Source organism: Cnephaeus nilssonii, assembly GCF_951640355.1.
Source record: "Cnephaeus nilssonii genome assembly, chromosome: 12".
Taxonomy (NCBI): Eukaryota; Metazoa; Chordata; class Mammalia; order Chiroptera; family Vespertilionidae; genus Cnephaeus; species Cnephaeus nilssonii.
Window position 1 is genome coordinate 12,639,241 of NC_137083.1, and position 18,660 is coordinate 12,657,900.

At 42.2% G+C, this 18,660-nt stretch overlaps 1 long non-coding RNA gene across 1 annotated transcript; it reads right to left on the minus strand.

The window, feature by feature from the left end:
• Positions 1 to 265: 265 nt before the first annotated feature.
• Positions 266 to 14,157, minus strand: LOC307108029. Its single transcript, XR_013814274.1, has 3 exons — positions 13,693 to 14,157; positions 2,736 to 2,811; positions 266 to 489 (listed from the first exon to the last, which is right to left on the minus strand). It is a non-coding gene; the product is annotated as an uncharacterized lncRNA (long non-coding RNA).
• Positions 14,158 to 18,660: the final 4,503 nt, after the last annotated feature.

The window sequence follows — 18,660 nt, forward strand, 5'->3', positions numbered from 1 at the left end:
GTCAATTTAAAAAACTCTTAGTGATGATTTAGCCTCTGGACTCCCATTCCCAGCAGCACATGTCAGGTGGATAATTCTCCCAGCTTGGCCATCAAAGCAAACCCTACGCTTACGAGGTGGTTCCTGTGTGCAATTTTGCCTGTCACGCTGATTCAGAGAGAGGCTGGCCAATGAGGACAGCCTCCCCTCCTGCTTTCAATTACTGTAGGCCCGGAAGTGAATGAAAGTCCTTGGTGTGTGGACACAAAGGGCCAGGGTTGTTAAGGGAAGGTTGCCTGAACTGTGAGCTTCATCTTTGGACTTCATAAGCCACAGGCCAAGTTAAAAAGAAAGTCACTGAGCTTGGTCAGCAGCCTGGGGACCGCCAGCATCAGCATGAAGCTAATGAGACAGAGACAAATTAAAGCCATTTTCAGGATCAACAGCTGTCCATGGGCCTCCTGCTCATAACTGGCTTTATGTTTTCCAGGGGCTGCTGCAGGTGCAGACCTGGGAAGAGAGAGGAAATGAGGATTGACTAGAGAGGCAGCCCTGGCAGGTTGGACTGCTTAGAAGCTGCCTCTCTGAATTCTACATGAGAACAGAGGGACAGTCACAGAGTTGAGACAACAGGAGGGAGAATTGATCCCAAATAGAAACAAATAAATCAGGAAACTGGGAGACACAGCTGCACAATATACAGGAAACTCAACAAGGCAAATAATAAGAGTGGCCTAATAGAAAGAAAGTGAATAAAGTAAGGATGCAAAAAAAGGGCAAAAAGGATGCCCAAGGTGGTTTAGAATGGATGAGGAGATGCAGAATTGGACAAAAGAGGAGACATAGAAAATATATTGTAAACAAATTGAGATGGAAATTTTACATACATATATATACACACACATATACACATTTGTAAATATTTGTATATAAAATAAGTAATATATACTGAATGGCCAGATTATTATCTCTGAACGCATAATAATCTGGCCACTCAGTGTTATATATATTATCTCTGAACGCATAATAATCTGGCCACTCTAATATATATATTAGAGGCCCGGTGCATGAATTCGTGCATGGGTGGGGTCTGGCCAGCCTGGCCAGGGGGAGGGGACATGTGCGGTTGGCCGGCCTGCCTGCTAGTCGAACTCCTGGTCGAAGGGACAATTTGCATATTAGCCTTTTATTATATAGGATATACACTGAGTGGCCAGATTATTATGCATTCAGAGATCATAATAATCTCGCCACTCAGAGTATATTCATTATAATAAAAAGGACATGTATGATGTAGAACATTAATAGCCTTAATAATTTCCACCTACATTCTTTCCTTTAAAATAACCACCCTTAACAGTTTGGTGACTCTTCTGTCAGGTTTTTCCTTTTGCATGTAAGTGTGGATATTACTATGTGGATGGTAGAGCAAGGGCAGCGAGAGTGGAGGGAGCACCGTTAGGAGGAGATTTTGATGGGTAGATGTGGTCGGCGCCCCAGGTCCTCTGCAGGCTGCCTGCCAACCTGCCAAGCTGCCAGCCCTGGCACTTGGGCTGGAGGGAAATCTCTTGTTTTGAGAGCCTGTGGGCAGCTTTCTGGGCAAGATGGAAGAGCTAGAGAGCTAATGCCACAGGCACAACCTTCACCAGTGTGGAATGGGCACTGGGGCTAGCTATCCAGTTTCCTCCCCCCTCAGGGAGACCATTCTGAAGTGTGTTCCATATAGATTATTAAAGGGTCCCCAATGGGATTCAGCTCTGATTTGCCCCCAGGGGTAACCTGCTCATGAATGCACCCTTTATTGTGTCCTTTCTTCCCTTTCTCACTTTCACACTAATAAAATAAAACAAAAATAAAAAAACAAACAAAAACCCAACTAATTATTTGTACCCAAATCTCTGCTTCAGGATCTGCTTTGAATAAAACCCAAGCTGAGATGGAACAGATGCAGCAGCAGTGAGAATGGGAAAGGTAGATGGGCCTGTGATGTATTTAGGAGGCAGGGGAACATGATGTGTCCAGGCAAAGAGCAAGGAGAGGGGTGAGGAAGAAGGGTATGCCACAGCTGATTGAAAAATAAGTTTTAAACTGTTTCTCTAATGTCTCTAATTTATGACATTACTTATAGTTATACTCCATTCAGTCCAGAGAGGGTGAATGAAAATCTAAAAGAATGGACGATAGAATGTAAAACCTAAGTGTAGACGAATCTAGAATCAAGATTATGGGGAAAGAAAGTATAAAATGAGAAGACAGCAAAAAACACATGAGCATTAATTACGAAGATTAGAAAATGGGTGAAAGTGATGTAAAATAAATGAGGTAATGGGTAAAATGAGATGAAGAATGGTCAAGGAGTGAGGAAATATAACAAATGAGATGAGGAATAAAGGAGTGAGTGAGAGAAAATATTACAAAGTAAATTAGAGATGTTCATTTTACGGGCAAGGGAATGAGGAAATGGGAAGGAATATTAATAAAATTATTCATGGCAACCAAAACTGTGAGAAAATGGATAATGAATAAGTGGCCAGAAAGAATGGATGAAGGAGTGTAAAAATGAATAAAAAAAAAACACAAAACATGATTGAGTGATTGTGACCATGAAAATGGCAACAGAGGAAAAACAGACAGCCCTAAAGATGAAAATAAAATAAAATAAATTGGAAGGAACAGTCAGTGATAAATTAGTAGAATTAGGAAAGAGACATCTGCTGTGAAAAAATGAAAAGGAGGAATTGATGCTTCAATCAAACCTTTTGTAGGGTCCTGAAGTTCTCTCTGGTAGCCACCTGCTGTCTTCCCCCAGCTGGATGCAGATGGCTGAACAGCCTGGAGAGAGAAGAGCCAGGAATTATAGAAACAGTGAGGAACAATAGCCAGGGAAGCCCCAAGATCACTGGGGTGCAGAGATGCAGCCAATGATTACCTCCACTTAAATGTCTTCCAAAGATAAAACCTTAAACTTTATACTTGGCTTTATCATTTTAATTTATCTAAACTTCTTTAAAATCAACGTTTTCTCCACTAATGCTATCATAAAAAGAAATAGAGAAATGAGTCTTGCTGTTATTATTAGAAGACCATTAAATAAAGTTATAATTGTACTTGTGGTAGATTCCTAAATGTCTCCCTAAATCTCTTTAGTTTGGCACATTGCCATCCACCCAACAAAAAAACTACAATTCCCAGCCTCCCATGCTACTAGGTGTGGCCATGTGTCTATTTGGCCCAGGAGGCTGTGGGAAGAATTGAAGTACACCCACCACTGGGTCATGCCTTTAACAAAACTGGCTATGAATTCCACTTTTTTCTTCATTCCTGCTGGCTGAGAGATGGCGAAGGTGAAAGCAATAGCTACTTCAGTCCAGCAGTAGCCATATGGGTCTGATGTTGACCTTGGTCTTAGTGGCAGTGGCCACAGGACTGGGTCACTTGATGCAACTTGACTTCCCCGACCTAATCTATCGGAGAAGCTCTGAGTGGGAAGAGAGTGCCTTAAGCACACAGCCACTCCAAACCCTATCTTTTAGAGGTAAAATGTGCAAAGGAAACTTAGATTGGTGTTTAGATAAGAAAGTAAGTTGATCTGGTCATGGGAATAGATCAGGGAGACATAGAACTGGCTGCCACCACTAGATAGGTAGCATCATGAAGCCCATAAAAGGAGATAACAATACTCAGTGAGAGAATATGGAGAACACAATGGCTACAAAGCAGCCATGAACGGGAGAGGACAGTCCCATTAAAGAGACTGAGAGTCATGCTATCAAATGCTCCAGAGAGGTCAAAAAGAAAAGGACTCAGAACTGTCTCCTGGATCTGGCAATTGGCAAAGCTGGCAACTTTCATGGGAGCAAATTAGGGGTAAAGGGGGCCTGATATGGACAGCAAAGGGTTAATCGGAATGTATGGAAGGCTAGGAAGTAGAGGTAGTGAGAGTAACTACTTTTTTTGTTCTTGAACCCATTTACTTAACTCTCTACCCATTAGCTTTTACCTAAGACCTATTTATTTTTCTCCATTCTTTTTTTATAAAATTCTGTTACTTTTTTAAAGACTGAATTCTTTAGGATTCTGTTAGATTTTAATGATGCAATATCTATACAGATGTCTTGGAGGATAACAATTATTTTTTCCCTTCAAGTTCTTTTTTGTTTCTTAAAGTATATGTTCCTTTGGGGTTATAATCCCCCCACCCCCCCACCCCCCTCACCCCTGGCCCCTGTTTTCCTTGGTCTCTTTCTTTCATGTTGAAGGCTTTCCTTAGATGTCTCAAAATTCTTGGGAATCCATTCATTTTTAAGGATGAAGCTTTAAAGTTGATTAAGAACTTGGTCTGAATCAGGTTATTGGTTGGCAGGCTTTATTTTATGGTTCGTGGGCATGGAGCTGGCACTTTTGTGGGAGCTTCATAAATGCCAGAATTCAGAAGGCTTTGCCCTGTAACCATTTATTTCTATAGAGAGCAATCCTCCAATTAGCCTGAGGTAGAGAAGATTATGTAAAAGCTCTGTCGTCCTGAATTTGAATTGGAAATATTAGCATGAACTCTTCTATCTTTACATCTACAATTCCTTTTTGAAATACAGAGAATCCTGGTTTTCAAGGACATAGGAGATATTAGAATCTGCTTCCACTTTTGTGCCCTAGAGCCCAGCTGACATTCAGCAGCCTGAGTACTCCTAAAAAAAAAAATCATTTTATTTTAGAACACTTTAAGATTTATAGAAAAATTGTGACGGTAGTACAGAGAGTTCCCATATATCCCACACTTCATTTCCCTATTACTTACATCTTAGATAAGTACGGTACATTTGTTACAATTAATGAATCAATATCAATACAGCATCTTAAACTAACGCCTTAGTTTCCACATATGTCCATTTCTGGTCCAGGATCCTATCCAGGAGGCCACATTAGTCATTGTGGCTCCTTAGGCTCCTCTCTCAGACACTCCTTGTTCTTGAGGACTTTGAGGAATGCTGGTCAGGTATTTTGTAGAATGTCCCTCAAGGGACTTGTCTGGTGATTTTCTCATGATAGACAGAGTGAGGCATTTGGGGGAAGAAGGCCTCAAAGATAGTGTCATTCTCATTACATTTATCAAGTGAACTTACTGTTGACATGAACCTCTCATTGTTGATGTTGACCTTGACCAGTGGCTGAGGGAGTGCCTGCCTGGTGTCTCCACTGTGAAGTTACTTTTCTCCTCTTTCCATGTTGTATCCTTTGGAAGGAAGTATGCTCAGTCCACACTTAAGGAGTTGAAAGTTATGCTTCACCTCCTTAAGGATGAAGTCTCTACATAAATTATTTGGGATTCTGCACAGAATGCTCTTTTAAAAGCAAAGTCAGATTATGTCAAGCCCTTGATTAAATGCTCTAATGACTTCTCAGCTTCATGAGCCTAAAGTACCAACTCCTCACATGATCATGACCCTATGTCATAGGGTCCTCACTTTCTGTGATCTCCTGGGACCATGGCCCTGTGCAGTCTGACCTTATTCCTTACTCTGGGCCTCCTCCCAGGCTCGGATCTGCTCCCATTTTCTCTGACGCCATCCCATCCCATTCTTCCCTTCTCACAGTCACAGTGGTCTACTTCCAATTCCTTAAAAATGTCAAGTGCATTTTCATCTTAATTCTCTTGCCCGAGCTGTTCCCTTCTACCTTTTTTCAATTTTATTTTTTAATTACAGTTTACATTCAATATTATTTTGTGTTGTTTCAGGTATACAGCATAGTGGTTAGATAATAATATATTTTACTGTTTCCTCCTATCTTTGTAGGGCGGTTCTTTCTTTTTGAAGTCTTAGCTTAAAGGCCCCTGACCACATAGTTTAAACCAGCCCCCCATTTGTTCTCTACCAAGTCATCCTTCTTCATTTTCATCCCATTCCTTATCATACTGTTAGTGATTTCATGTGCATATTTTATTCATTGTCTATTTCTATCCATCTAGAATGTTCAAGTGTTGTGAGAATAGTATTTTTCTCCATTGCCCATTCCTATAATACCTATACCCAGAACTGGTTCTGATACAGAATCAGTGAATAAATGAATTAATTCATTTACCTTCCTCTGGAGGCAGATGGAGAGGATATACAAATACTAAGTCAGTCCAACCTCTTGAATCAGAAATTTCTGGAATTGTCTGAGTAGTAGAAAAAGGGTTAAAGCTGATGATTAACTGAGAAATCACTAAATAAAGGCAACAGAGACTGCACGTTTTAAAAGGAAATTTATCGCATGGCATTCTCCCAGGAAATCATAGAGCTCTCCATGCCTGGCTTTTCAGTTTTCTCGAGGTGAACCATAATTAAGTTGGGAGTTTCATTTTATCTGCATGGTTAAAGGCACAGTGGCCTCCCATAATGCTGTTTTCAATAAAAAGCAGGTTTCCCAGACTTAAAATCTGCACTAATATATTCCACGGTCAAGGATCAAATGGAGTTGGGAAAAACTTATCTCCCCTTCCTCCTCAGTAGCTAGAACCAAACTCTCCAGGTCTGAACTGTTCTTTCTATCACAGAACACCACTGACCAGCAATGGGGTCTCTTGTCTTTCAAGAATGGAGCCTGAGAGAGTCATCAAAGAAAGAGGATTCCTGTTACAAGTAGATATGTAGATAGTGTATAGTTACTTAGCAGAAAAGGGAGAATAATGGACACTTTGCAGCCTGTTCTTTAAACATAGGCCGTAGATTTGGTATGACCCAAGTTTAATGTTCATATTGCAGTTGTATATTCAGAAGGGCTAGGCTTTGTGGTCTGCACATAGTGCTAAGCACTGCACTATAAGCTCTGCCTGCCTATCTCATGGGACACCGGGGCTCCAGACCCCATCAGTAGCCTCATCACAACCAGCTTCTAGTGTCTTCCTTCCTCAGCTCCAAGGGGTGGCCAACTATATCAAAACCATCATGCTGTGCACAGAGCTTAGCGAGCCTTTGGGCTCAGAAAGTCCATCACCTTGAGATCCTGTGATTTTTTCATCACCATCTGATGATGGGAACCCTCTTCTTGTTATTTATGGTTAATTATTCCATTTTATTTATTTGCTATATCACTGTTATGTTGCTGTTCACTGTTACCTATTGTTGACCTTATTGTTGCTGCTCAATCCAATCCTGCACAGCTCTTTCACGCTGTTGCTACTTATGTGTGGCTCATGGCCACATTTCAGCATTACTTGGGAGCTTGTTAAGAATGCAGATTCTCAGGTCCAGCTCTTGACCTACTACATCATAACCTGCATTCTAGCAAGATCCCCAAGTGATGGCTGTGCCCATGTAAGTGTGAGAAGCACCTCTAATCCACCAGGCCTGCCGCACCTGGAGATGGCACTGCACCGTAACAGACCTCCAGGGCTGCCACACTGTACACGGGCTTCCTTCTGAAGCCCCCCTCCTGTTTCTGACCCTACACTTGTCTTTCTTCATGTGGCCTCCCTGCTTATACGTGGGATCGGACATTAAGACTGTGGCTTTGGCCTTTCCTTCCCTCCCTAATCAGGATGGGGACTCTTCCTCTGTTTCTCCCACCACCGGGAGGAGGGACTGATGGGAGAAAGCAAGGATACTGAGAGAGCACCAGAAAGGTGAGGAACAGAAACCATTTTAAAGGACCTCAAGTGCAAGTGTTTCACTATAAAGCTACAACTTTCCTGGACACCAAAAGAACGCTGTGTCCCCAGGACACTTGGAATCAGGGCCACCCCAGCGCCCTCAGCAGGAGTAATTTATGGACATTTGCACCAGTGTTCCCTTGTCAATGTGCTTCAGCTACCATCTAACTCAGCTGGCTGTGTTTCTTAGGCCAAACCGGAGAGAGAGAGAGAGAGAGAGAGAGAGAGAGAGAGAGAGAGAGAGAGAGAGAGAGGCAGGCTCAGTCTGGCCCCCTGAGTGCTTCTCCATGCCTCAGGGGGATGCTCTGGACTGGTCCAGTCAGCTACGGTTCAGGATGAGGTTGCAAAGTACAAATATGGCAGCTGGGGTTGAGAGTGAGACAGGTTTTCTCAAATGGGCAAGTGGTTGGGGGAAATTAGCATCTCTACTACCAATACCTTAAAATACAGAGGGAGGTATGCTCTGAGCTCTGGTGTAACCCTTACTTCTCCAGACCAGCTGTCCTAAAATATACACTTAGACTTCTAGGCTCACTAGAACATACTGGTTACTTTAACAAGGATTCAGATGTGTTTATAACTGTCTTACGTATTTATAAAGCAGAGTTTATATTTCACCATGCTAGCTATATCATTTCTTAAGACAGTCTCCAGCTAAAAAAAAAATCATTACTAGAAATAATCTATAAGTGACTGATGGGAGAGTTTCACATACATTTAAATAATAGTTCAGTTTAGGTTTAACTCAGAAGATGTTGATATTCCAGTTCAAACGTTTTAAATGAGTACCATTCTGAATCCATCTGTTTCAGTCGATGTTTTCTTTAAAACTTTTGGTTTAGCGAAGAAAAAATTAGATGTGGGTTTGGTTCAGTGTTCTGCAAATAAAGATAGCTCACTCCTGTTTTTGTAAACAGGATATTCCATGCAAGTTCCAGACGTGTTTATAGTTATACAGCAGGCCGTAATTATCCTTCTCCAAGAGGAAGGGGGGAAAACTGAAAGCCTTTTTTGTTCTCCCTGTTGCCAGATTGGTTTCTAACTAAACCATCTTGATTAATGGGTTTTTGTGATATTTTAAAACTCTTTCTAATGATGGAGATGCCAAACTGTCCTTGGTTAGACCATTCCGGGATGCTTTCCTCACGGGATGTTCTTCCGTATAATTACCTGCAATTTCCACATGGCAATTTGCGTTCTTCGTCTTGTTTTCAACTGTTTGGGAGAATAGCTGGCTACTGTCTTCTGTCCACTGAGTAAATGAAGAAAGTAGCCTTCCTAAGTCGAAGATAAATAACCACACTTTTGAGTACAGACTCCTAAGAGACAACAGAAGATGTAATTAACTTGTCCTCAGTTTGACATACAGATGACCTGAGAAACGGTAGCTACAAGTTTGAAGTACATCTGATAGCCACATATGGATATAATGTTGGGCAGTCTTAGGAAAGCTAGCTGGCTAACACAAATTTAGCAAGATACACAACGCTTTTGCCTTTAGTAGAAGGATATTGTTCTACCAGAATGAGTTTCCGGGGAAATGGAGACAATTGAGAATGACAGTTGTAAGATGCCGTAAATCTTCATTAGCATTAGCTTACATTTCCATACCCATTAAGTGGACTGGGGGATGGATAGGCACATTTATAAGATGGAGGAGAAAAGACTGACAGGGAAATAGGACTATCCCAACATAGAATTCATGAGGATGTGACAGAGAGGATGACATTTACACCTCTGATTACTCAGGAAAAGAGGAGAGACATTTCAAAGTACATTAATGGGATGTAGAGAATGTTAGGGGCCATGTTTAGCTTGCTTAAGACAACAAGCAGCCTAGTTCTTCACATTTAATATGCAAATCTTAAATGATCCTTCTTATTTCTTCAAGCCAACTTTACCAGAAATAGTTTATGGAAAAACATTGTTAGCAATGTACTTATAATAATTCTGTGCTTAAAAAGAAGAAAAAAAAATATATAATTCTATGCTTCAAAGTAATAGAACATTCTAATTCAGATTCTACTTTAATGTAGTCTTGCCAATTACTTAGACTTTACTGTATTGATGTTCCAGAAATAAATGCTTAGGGACAGGGGAGTAAAAAAAAAGTTGATTTTTTTTTTTTTTAGAAAATATAATCTAACTAACAGGGAATAGATCTTCCCAGCCTCATCTTCAAGTAGAAAGGAATAAGTGAACGTAAGCAGCAAGCGGGGAACTTTTTACATCCAGCCAGCTTGGACTGAGGTGAACTTACGCCGCCCCCCTGAGCATTCACCATATGGTCTCACACTGGGAAAGGGAGGGACAGTGTCTCGTCTCCTAAAGACCAGCTGGGTTTCCTGCCATAGGAGGGCAAACGATTATGCAAGGAGAAAGGTTTCTTCAGAGGGATGCACTGTGAAGCTGGCAGAGTGGCATTTGCTGTCAAGCCCTTTAGATACTCCCCTGAACTCACTCTCGGCCTGGCCTCATTCTCCAGGGAACACAGGCGTCCTGGCCTGGGCAGTGCCCAGTGCGGCCCAGGCTGGCTCAGGCAGCAGTGGCTCTGTCCAGGCAGAGAGGGCCCCGATGACTGCTCTGCTCATTGTGGGAGAGCCTGGTCAATAGCTGTCACAGCTCTCAACCAGGAGCCGAATCCTGGCTCTCAGGGCTGCTCTCTCTGACCCCAGGGCTTCATCTGTTGAGCAGGTCAGTGACTCTGACTTAAAAAAACCTGATGAGTAAGGTTTCAGCCCAGTCTGCCTCCAGGGATTCTCTTTAAAATGCTGCTTGTAGCACATAATCAACATGACCCTATTGGCAAGTACAGTATCAAACTGACGAACCTTCTGATTTGCAAATTTGACAATTTTTGATTTCCTACCATGTGCCAGTCACTTGCTAGGTGCAAGGGGGTTGAAGAAATGCCATTAATTTGACAATTTTTGTGCCAGGTCAGACTGCCTGAGTGGCTGCCTTCACTAATAAAAATCTCAAGGCAGATGCCTTGTGGTTTATTTCAAATGTGTTGATGTGGATTATAGGAAGGGGGTATTCTGGAAGTTGGGGGTTGGGTAGTACCCTGGTGTCAGTTTGTCAAAATTATGGTTATAGGATTAGGTTGTTTCTGATTTGGCCCCTACATGGCTGTGTGGTTTTGGACCGGTCACTTAACTTCTGAAGGGGACCGGGCTAATTAAACACCACATGGTCCTCTCCTCCAGGGAGACCTCCTCAAACTGCCCAAGTGAATGTCTCTCACCATCCCCCCTCCCCAGTTTCCCGCATGTGCACTTCTCTCATGTAACCAACGGCATTCTATTGAAGTTCCTCATTCACAGTCTGTTTCCCTCACGAGGTCCTATTCTTCTCCCACCCCCTTGCACCTGGCAAGTGACTGGCACATGGTAGGAAATCAACACATTTGCTGATCTGAACTGAAGGAAGGTCTCTGCAAGCTATGAAAGCCCATGATTCCAAATTGGAGAATGTTCACGAATTTCAGAGAGAAGGCACCATGGGAAGGTACACAGGTAATACTTGCTAGTGCATCTAATGACAAATGGCGACCAACAAAGTTGAACTAATGATCCTCATCCTTGACTGCACATTAGAATCCTCTGGGGAAAGTAACAACAAATAAACAAAACGATGCTCTCTTCCCACCCCTCCCAACTGACAAGGTCATGATTTAGTTCCCTCCTTTTGGGGTGGGGAGGGGAGGTTCACCACTCCCAGACCCTTCTCCCCCCGTCACCTCTGTGCGCAGCCAGGGCTGAGTAAATCTTACCCACGTGTCCAAAGCTTACTCAAAGGGGGGGCCAAGCTATTACTATCCACTGAAGTTTTTAAACTTCATATATGAATCATCAAATAAACATTACATGCTCATCATATTAAAAAACTTAGAAAAATACATAGAGGTAGGAAGATAAAAATCCCGGTTATTTTCAGAGCTAATTACTTTTTCACATTTTGCTATATTTCCTTCCCAGCATACATATTTTTCTCTAAGAAAATGCAGCTTCTGATCTGCAGCTTGCTTTTTAAACGTAGCAGTGCATTGTAATCACCTTTCTATGTCAATAGAAATATTTCCTCACCGCCACTGATTAATTTTTCATGGGCAGAACAACCAAGTTGTGCTTCTTTCAACCTCTTCCTTTGCAGACCTAGATAAGGCACATTCTTGGATACATGTAGAATTTAGATTCATTCTGAAAACAGTGTTTTCCTTAACATCTCAAACAAGCATTTTCCACGGAGTGCATCTAGTAAGGACTGTTTTTTACTGTTGGTTCTCTGTTCGATTGTAGGCACAGCTTTGGCTACAAGCGGAGGTCTGAGAATAAGTGACCATGCCAGATTGGATTCCTTTGGTGTGTTAACACCAACCAGCCTGCACTTAGACACACAATTTCCGTGGGAGATTTTTCATAAATGGTTTGAATCCTGTACATTGGATATATAAAACAATGGTACTCGAATATCAAATGGTAGAAATTTTATATGTAAAAATTACACAAACTCAGTGTTTCACCTAAATTGTAGTCTAGAACTAGACCACCAAGGTTGCAATCTAATCTTTGTAAAGAGTAAGAAGAACATGAACTAATTTTCTAAAAACCACTGGATTGTAAGATTTGGGGATTGTCAGATTATCTCAGTACATCCTGAATCTCCGAGAGGTTCTGAATTGGAGACATTTTCCTTCCCCCATCAGATTCCCCACCCCCCAAGACAAAAGTTACAGGAACTCTGGAAACCACCTGCTGTACTGAGCCACTAAAGCTGACACTAATATTAATACTAATGCTAATGCTAATACTAACACTAATGCTGAACATGAACCCAGAGGGTATTTAATCTGGTCTCTCATGGTCACTAATTGCTGCCCTGGCGAATGTGGGACAGTCCATGGATTTACTGGACTCACCAGGCCTTGCCCTGTGCTTCAGTATACATCTATCCTTGCCTACCACCTTTAGTTCCTTCCTGAAACCCTGCCACTGAGTGGACAGCTGTTTAATGCAAAAGTACTTTCATTCATCTTAGTGGGAAAAAATATGATTAGTTTCTCCCCAATCCAAGATACCGAATTACATTTCACTAACTGACATGAAAACTCTTCAGTTGAATACTCAAGACAAATTTATGTAAGTAATATACAACAATGTGAAAAGAAGTAAATACAATTTTTGCAGATAGAAAGTGGTAGAGTTTGTGAAGGAACGGGGTGAAGCCTGAGAATAGGTGCTGGTGATTGGATCAGATTACCTCAGTACATCCTGAATCTCTGAGATTCAGGGCACGGAAGATGGACTGGCAGAGTGATTGACTTAGGCAACATTTCTGGGGCACAGGCCTGCACTCAAACAGCATTTAACAATCATATTAAAGCACAGAAAAACACCTCATGGCAATATGACGGCAAGAGGCATGGGAAACATGTTGTAATGGTACATGCGCACCAGAGACTGAGGAGGCATGGAAGCTGCTACCCTCCCCCACCTGTCACTTGGTGTATGAACCAAAGCAAAACATTTCAGGTTCCTCCAAACCTAGGGAACAACTCAAATTTCCTCCACATACTTGCTAACTAGGAACTGTGGTACTCAATCAGTGGATAAGTGTGTTTTTTACTGAAACCATAATGTCAAAATACCACTTCTCACAATGTGTTTATGTAGCGTGTTTTTGAATGAAAAATTGTTATGCCAAAAGAAAAAAATTTTTTTAAGGCATCATTGCCTGAAAAGTGGGTTAGCGTTTCAAAAGTCACTATGGTGAAATGACATTAACTGAAAGTCTGTCACGTAAGTCTGGACAAATACGCCCTAGTCAGAGATGCGCTCTGTCCCTTTAGGCGTGTGTAATGTGGTTCTGGATCTTTCTTTTGTATGGGTCATTTCACCCATCTGGATAAATCCAAGAGTTCTCATAATGAGCCTGCTTTGTAATTTTTCTGATTTTAATTTCCATTAAAGAGACAGTTTACTGGTAGCTCAAAGATTTATCAGAGCACATGATGGATTAAGAGAATGGTGGAATACATCATGGATACACAGAAAGGTTATAGAAAAGCAAGTGGTAGTTACCAGATTTTTCAAGAAGACTTGAGTCCTGCTGAATGGCAGCATTCGCTTCTTCAGCCAGCCCTCCGTTGCTATGTTAACAGCGCGGTCATATTTGCAGTCATTTCCATGTTTTCGGGCATCCAGTATTCCATTTTGTTAGGACACAGGAAACTTTTGACATTAATAAATTAAAATTCATTAAATATGATTGGCTAATTGTTTGACATCAGCTAGTAAGTAATCAGAGCAGGCACCATTAGCAAGGGGATGAAGGAAGTTGATGGCTACGAAACAGGCTTCCCCTGACTTTCAGAAGACTAGGCTACATTTTCAAAGCAAAGAATAAACCTCTGGTCTTTTCATTTAGAAAGTGTGATTCCACCTATGAATCAAGTCAGAAACAGAATGAAGCTGCAAGGAGTAATTTTAATTTTGCCATTCCGTGTGTGAGATGTAGGAAATAATATGCCTCTTTTTTAATGAAAAGAAAACATTATAAAACTCTAAAACATTCTTTTCACAGTTCCACAGACAACCTACCTAACCTCCTACAAATTCAAAGTAGAGCCTCCAGTGATTTCTATTGGGGCAGGGGACAGGGCTTGGAGGACAGAGTATAATAAAGGTCTTCCTTGTCTTGCTACTCTGCATTTTTACCTTGAATTTATTAGGTGTATGCTTTTCCTTTCTGTAATACATTATGCACTCCCTCTAGTGTCAGAATTTGTATATGATCCGAAACCCAGTTTGACAAAGTGCTGCTATAAACATTAGAGTAAAGGTTCAAGCTCCTAATTATGCCATATTTCAAAGATATTAAAGGCTACCTAATAACACCAAGAACAGCCCAGCCTGTAGTCGCTCTGGCTCAGAAAAGAATGCATATTTGTACCTGTGTTATGAAGAGACCTCTTCCAAGCCTTCCTTTCCTCCCCAAAGTGACCTATAAATAAGCTTAGAGCTTTATTAAAGCTTTAAATTCCTTTAATAATATAAAGTACTTATTAAATTCTAAATTCTGTAACTAAAAAGAAAAATCCCACATAAAAAACAAACAAACAAAAAACTAGCCAGAGATGAAAGAAAACTTCAGCTAGGAAGTACAGCACGCAGGAACATCATAAAATGTGTTGTCAAGATTTTCAGCTTATTCGCTATTTTCTTTCCATTTCTCTCTTAGGAATGGGAAGCTATAATGGCTATTGTTTGCTTCAATCACATCCCATAAACTCTACTGCCAGTGGCCTAACCTGCCTGGATCCCCCTCTTTTCTAACTCACATCGATGCTCATCTCAGGGATACTCCTTCAGCCCAGGCCTTGAGGGAGGCTGACACTGCCTCTGACTGCAGGGGTGGCCCTGAGTGACTTACAGGCAACCCCAATTCTCTTCCCAGAGATGGCTCAGGAATACCCCTGTGGCCCAATTTTGGCCAGTGAGATATATCAGGGATTCTCTTCTTCAGTCTTCTGAGCCAGGTTCCAGAAGTGACTTTTTATTTTTATTTTTTATGCTGGCAGGAGCTGATGTGAGGCCTCAGTCATCCTGCTACTTAGCATGAAAAGGAGGATGACACTGTGGGGGAGAATAGAGGCAAGAGAATCTTGGGGTGATGCAGCAGGAACCCCTGGACAAATCAGCTATGGAACCCACTCTATTAGTTGGTTCCTAAGTATGGGAGTTGATATGTGCAAAATTGTTTAAGCCAGTTTAATTGGGATTTTTATTACTTGCAGCCAAAATAATCTTCAAACTTTCAACTATTGTCATATTTAATTTAAAAACTTCTTATATTGAAAACCCAATTACATATAAACCCTGTTTTATATCTACTTTCATGCCAATTCATGCAGAAAAATACAATATAATATAATGGTCAGTGAATGAAGTCTATATTCATTATCTAGCATTGCATAACCAACCAGCCCAAAACATAGCGACTTACCATATAAACATTTATCTGCCAGAGTTTCCGTGGGACATGAATTGAGAGCAGCCTAGCTGGATGGTTGCGAGTGAGACCTCAGCTGGGGCTGCACTCATCTGAAGGCTTGACTGGGGCTGGATGATGCTTCCAAGGTGATGCACTGACATGGCCAGGAAGTTGGTGCTGGATGTTGGTGGGAGGCCTCAGTTCCTTCCCACGTGAGCAGCTCCACAGGCTGTTTGAGAGTCCCCAAGAGTGAGTGCTGCTTCCAAGAAAGTAAGAGCCATTCTTTTCATGACCTAGCCTCAGAAGTCACATAGCCTCATTTCTACCACATTCCCATCACTGGAAGCAAATCTCTGAATCCTTCCACATTCAATGGGAGGGAAATAGGCTCCACCTTTTGAAGGGAGGAATGCCAAAGAATTTTAAAATCACCGTGAGGATGCTCATCTATAGAAAAATGCCATTCCTCTCTCCTCTCCTGGCTTCCCTTCTTCATGTTATCTTTAGGTATCAGTATCTCCGTCTCCATGATCACTGGGTAGAGGAGCTTCAAAGCGAGCTGCTCACTGAAAGGACCTCTGAGAGTTTTTAATGAAACAGCCCCTTCTGTTTTCACTTTGATGGTCTCCTGTACTCCCTTCACGCCCCATGTGCCCACCTCCTTTCCTTCTACAGTGGAACCTTGGTCCTCCAACTTAATTCTTTCCAGAAGGCTGAATTGTTCAAAAATCGAATCATTTTTCCCCATTAGAAAAAAATGTAAATTAATCCATTCCAGACCCCAAATGATTCTGTTTTAACCTTTCTTATATACAGCACACGTCTAATGTACTGTTTAATGTATAAACACCTTTTTCTTAAATTTAGTGAACTACCCCCTGCCAGCCTTAAACGAATCACTTCTAGCACTTGTTCCAGGGGTGTCTTTCAGGTCAGCATGCAGCATCTTTGCTTGTTCATATATCACTGCCTCCAAAATGCTGTCACTGGCTAACGGCTTTTCATTTATCCAAGTCAACAACAGTTTTTCTACCTCTTCAACTACCTTTGATCATTTCTTTCACACCCTTAGCAACAATAGCACTCTTGATGGTCTCTGTTTTAAAATTGTACTCATCAGAGATTTTGCCAGCAACAAAAGTATTCTTTTTATTTATTTATTGCCTGAGAGATGCTTTTTGTCCTGCTGAGATATGAGCATGAAAGGGTTGTCAGGGCGAAAACTGAAGTTTGGTTCCACACCCAAAACATTTGGTCGAGAACCGAATTGTTCGAGATGGTAGACGTTCGAGAAACAAGGTTTGACTGTACTCAAAGCCCGTTTTCCTCAGGCCTCTCCCTTCATAGACTCTGCCTCTTCCTGTTCTCAGGAAAAGGGCTCTCCTTGGATGCTCTGTGGTCTCCATGCACACCATTCGGGGTGGACCTCCTGTCTGGTTCAGTAGACATGTCTGGGGTCCGACTGCTTGAGCCCCAGCAGTGGACAGAGCTTAGACCCAATTCCTACCACATTTAAAAAGAAAAAAAAAATGTTACAAGATAAAAATCAAACTTTAAGAAAATGGGATTATCCCTAAACAATTCTCAACTATAAATAACTCATTTCCTTACGTTAAAATAACATGTCTCACTGAATACTTTGGACAATTTAGAAATGTCACTTCTTACAAATCTTCCCATGTCTAACACATGCTCCTGAGGTTCCTCAGCTATTTTTTCCAGAAATATTCACGGAGCATCTACTATCTCCCAGGCAAATGCCACACACAGGGAAGCCAGCACGGGGCGGACACTCATGGTCCCTGCCTTCATGGCAGGTTAGCTGAATGGGGTGTCACAGAATGGGGGCCACCATTTATAGACCCTACTGCTGAAGTAGGGACTAGTGGCTTTGAGCATGTGGTAGAAACCTTTTCACTTCTACATGCGACACATTTCACAGAAGGGAAACCAGGAGGCTTTGGAACGAGGTCCACCGAGGTCTTGTCATCAAAACTCTGGCATGAAAGCCCTGGATGCTGCACAAAAACATCAACCCAGAAATTACAAGCAGGTTAAACAAACAAACAAAAAAGAAAAACAAACTGGGAAGGAGGCATAGATCTGTCTCCAGCTGAGTAGGGGGGTAGGCTCCAGCCCACATCAGTCTCTCCCTAACTAATTTAGTGTTAATCATCTGCACCACACTATTTAGTGTCTGATTACTGCTCATGCACTGTCTGCTACGGTTTTGAATGACTCCAAGTCCATCCACGAAGGCAGGGATTTAACTTCCTCCTTGGGGCTGAGCTCAGACTGACCCTGTGGTGCACCCTTAGTGAATGTAACTGCAAGCTGACACTCCCGCAGGCCCCACTGTATCTCAGGTTTCCCTAGGGTGTCCCCAACCCTTTTCTTCTTCAAACCCATCACTCTGGACTTGGCCTTTTTGCCCCAGCATCCTCATCTTGCCTCCATCCCTTTGGGGCCTGTCTCTGTTATCTTCTCTCAATCCCCTCCCCAACTTGAAGATGACCTGCTTCCTACCCATTCACATAATGCACATTTCCTGGACATTGTTATGTACTAGGGACACAAAGGCAACATGGCTCCTTGCCTTAAAGGGGTTTATAGTCCCACTAGTGACACGGTGCATGGATACGTGCACATTGAAAGGAAATTAATTAGAAGGTGGCCGGCGGGGTGAGACTGGGTGAGATGGGGCCGGACACGCCCTGGAGCCAACTTCCCACGGTTCCTTCCCGGCCAGCTACACCTGGGGCGGCACTGTGGCTTGAAGGGCTTCTGCGGTGTGAGCTGGGTCCCTCGGCCTGGCCTGCAGGGATCAGACCAGCTCTCCGACATCCTCTGAGGGGTCCTTGAGTGCGAAAGGGCACTCTGCAAATTTGCTGTTGCTCAGCAGCTCCTGCATCTGCCCCCTGTTGGCCAGTGTGTGTCATACTTACCGGCCGGTCAGATGGTCGACGGTCGTTAGCCTTTTATATATATAGACAAGGGGGTAGACCCAAGTGAATCAAGGACTATGGAATCAAGAGAAAAACACTACACAGAGACAG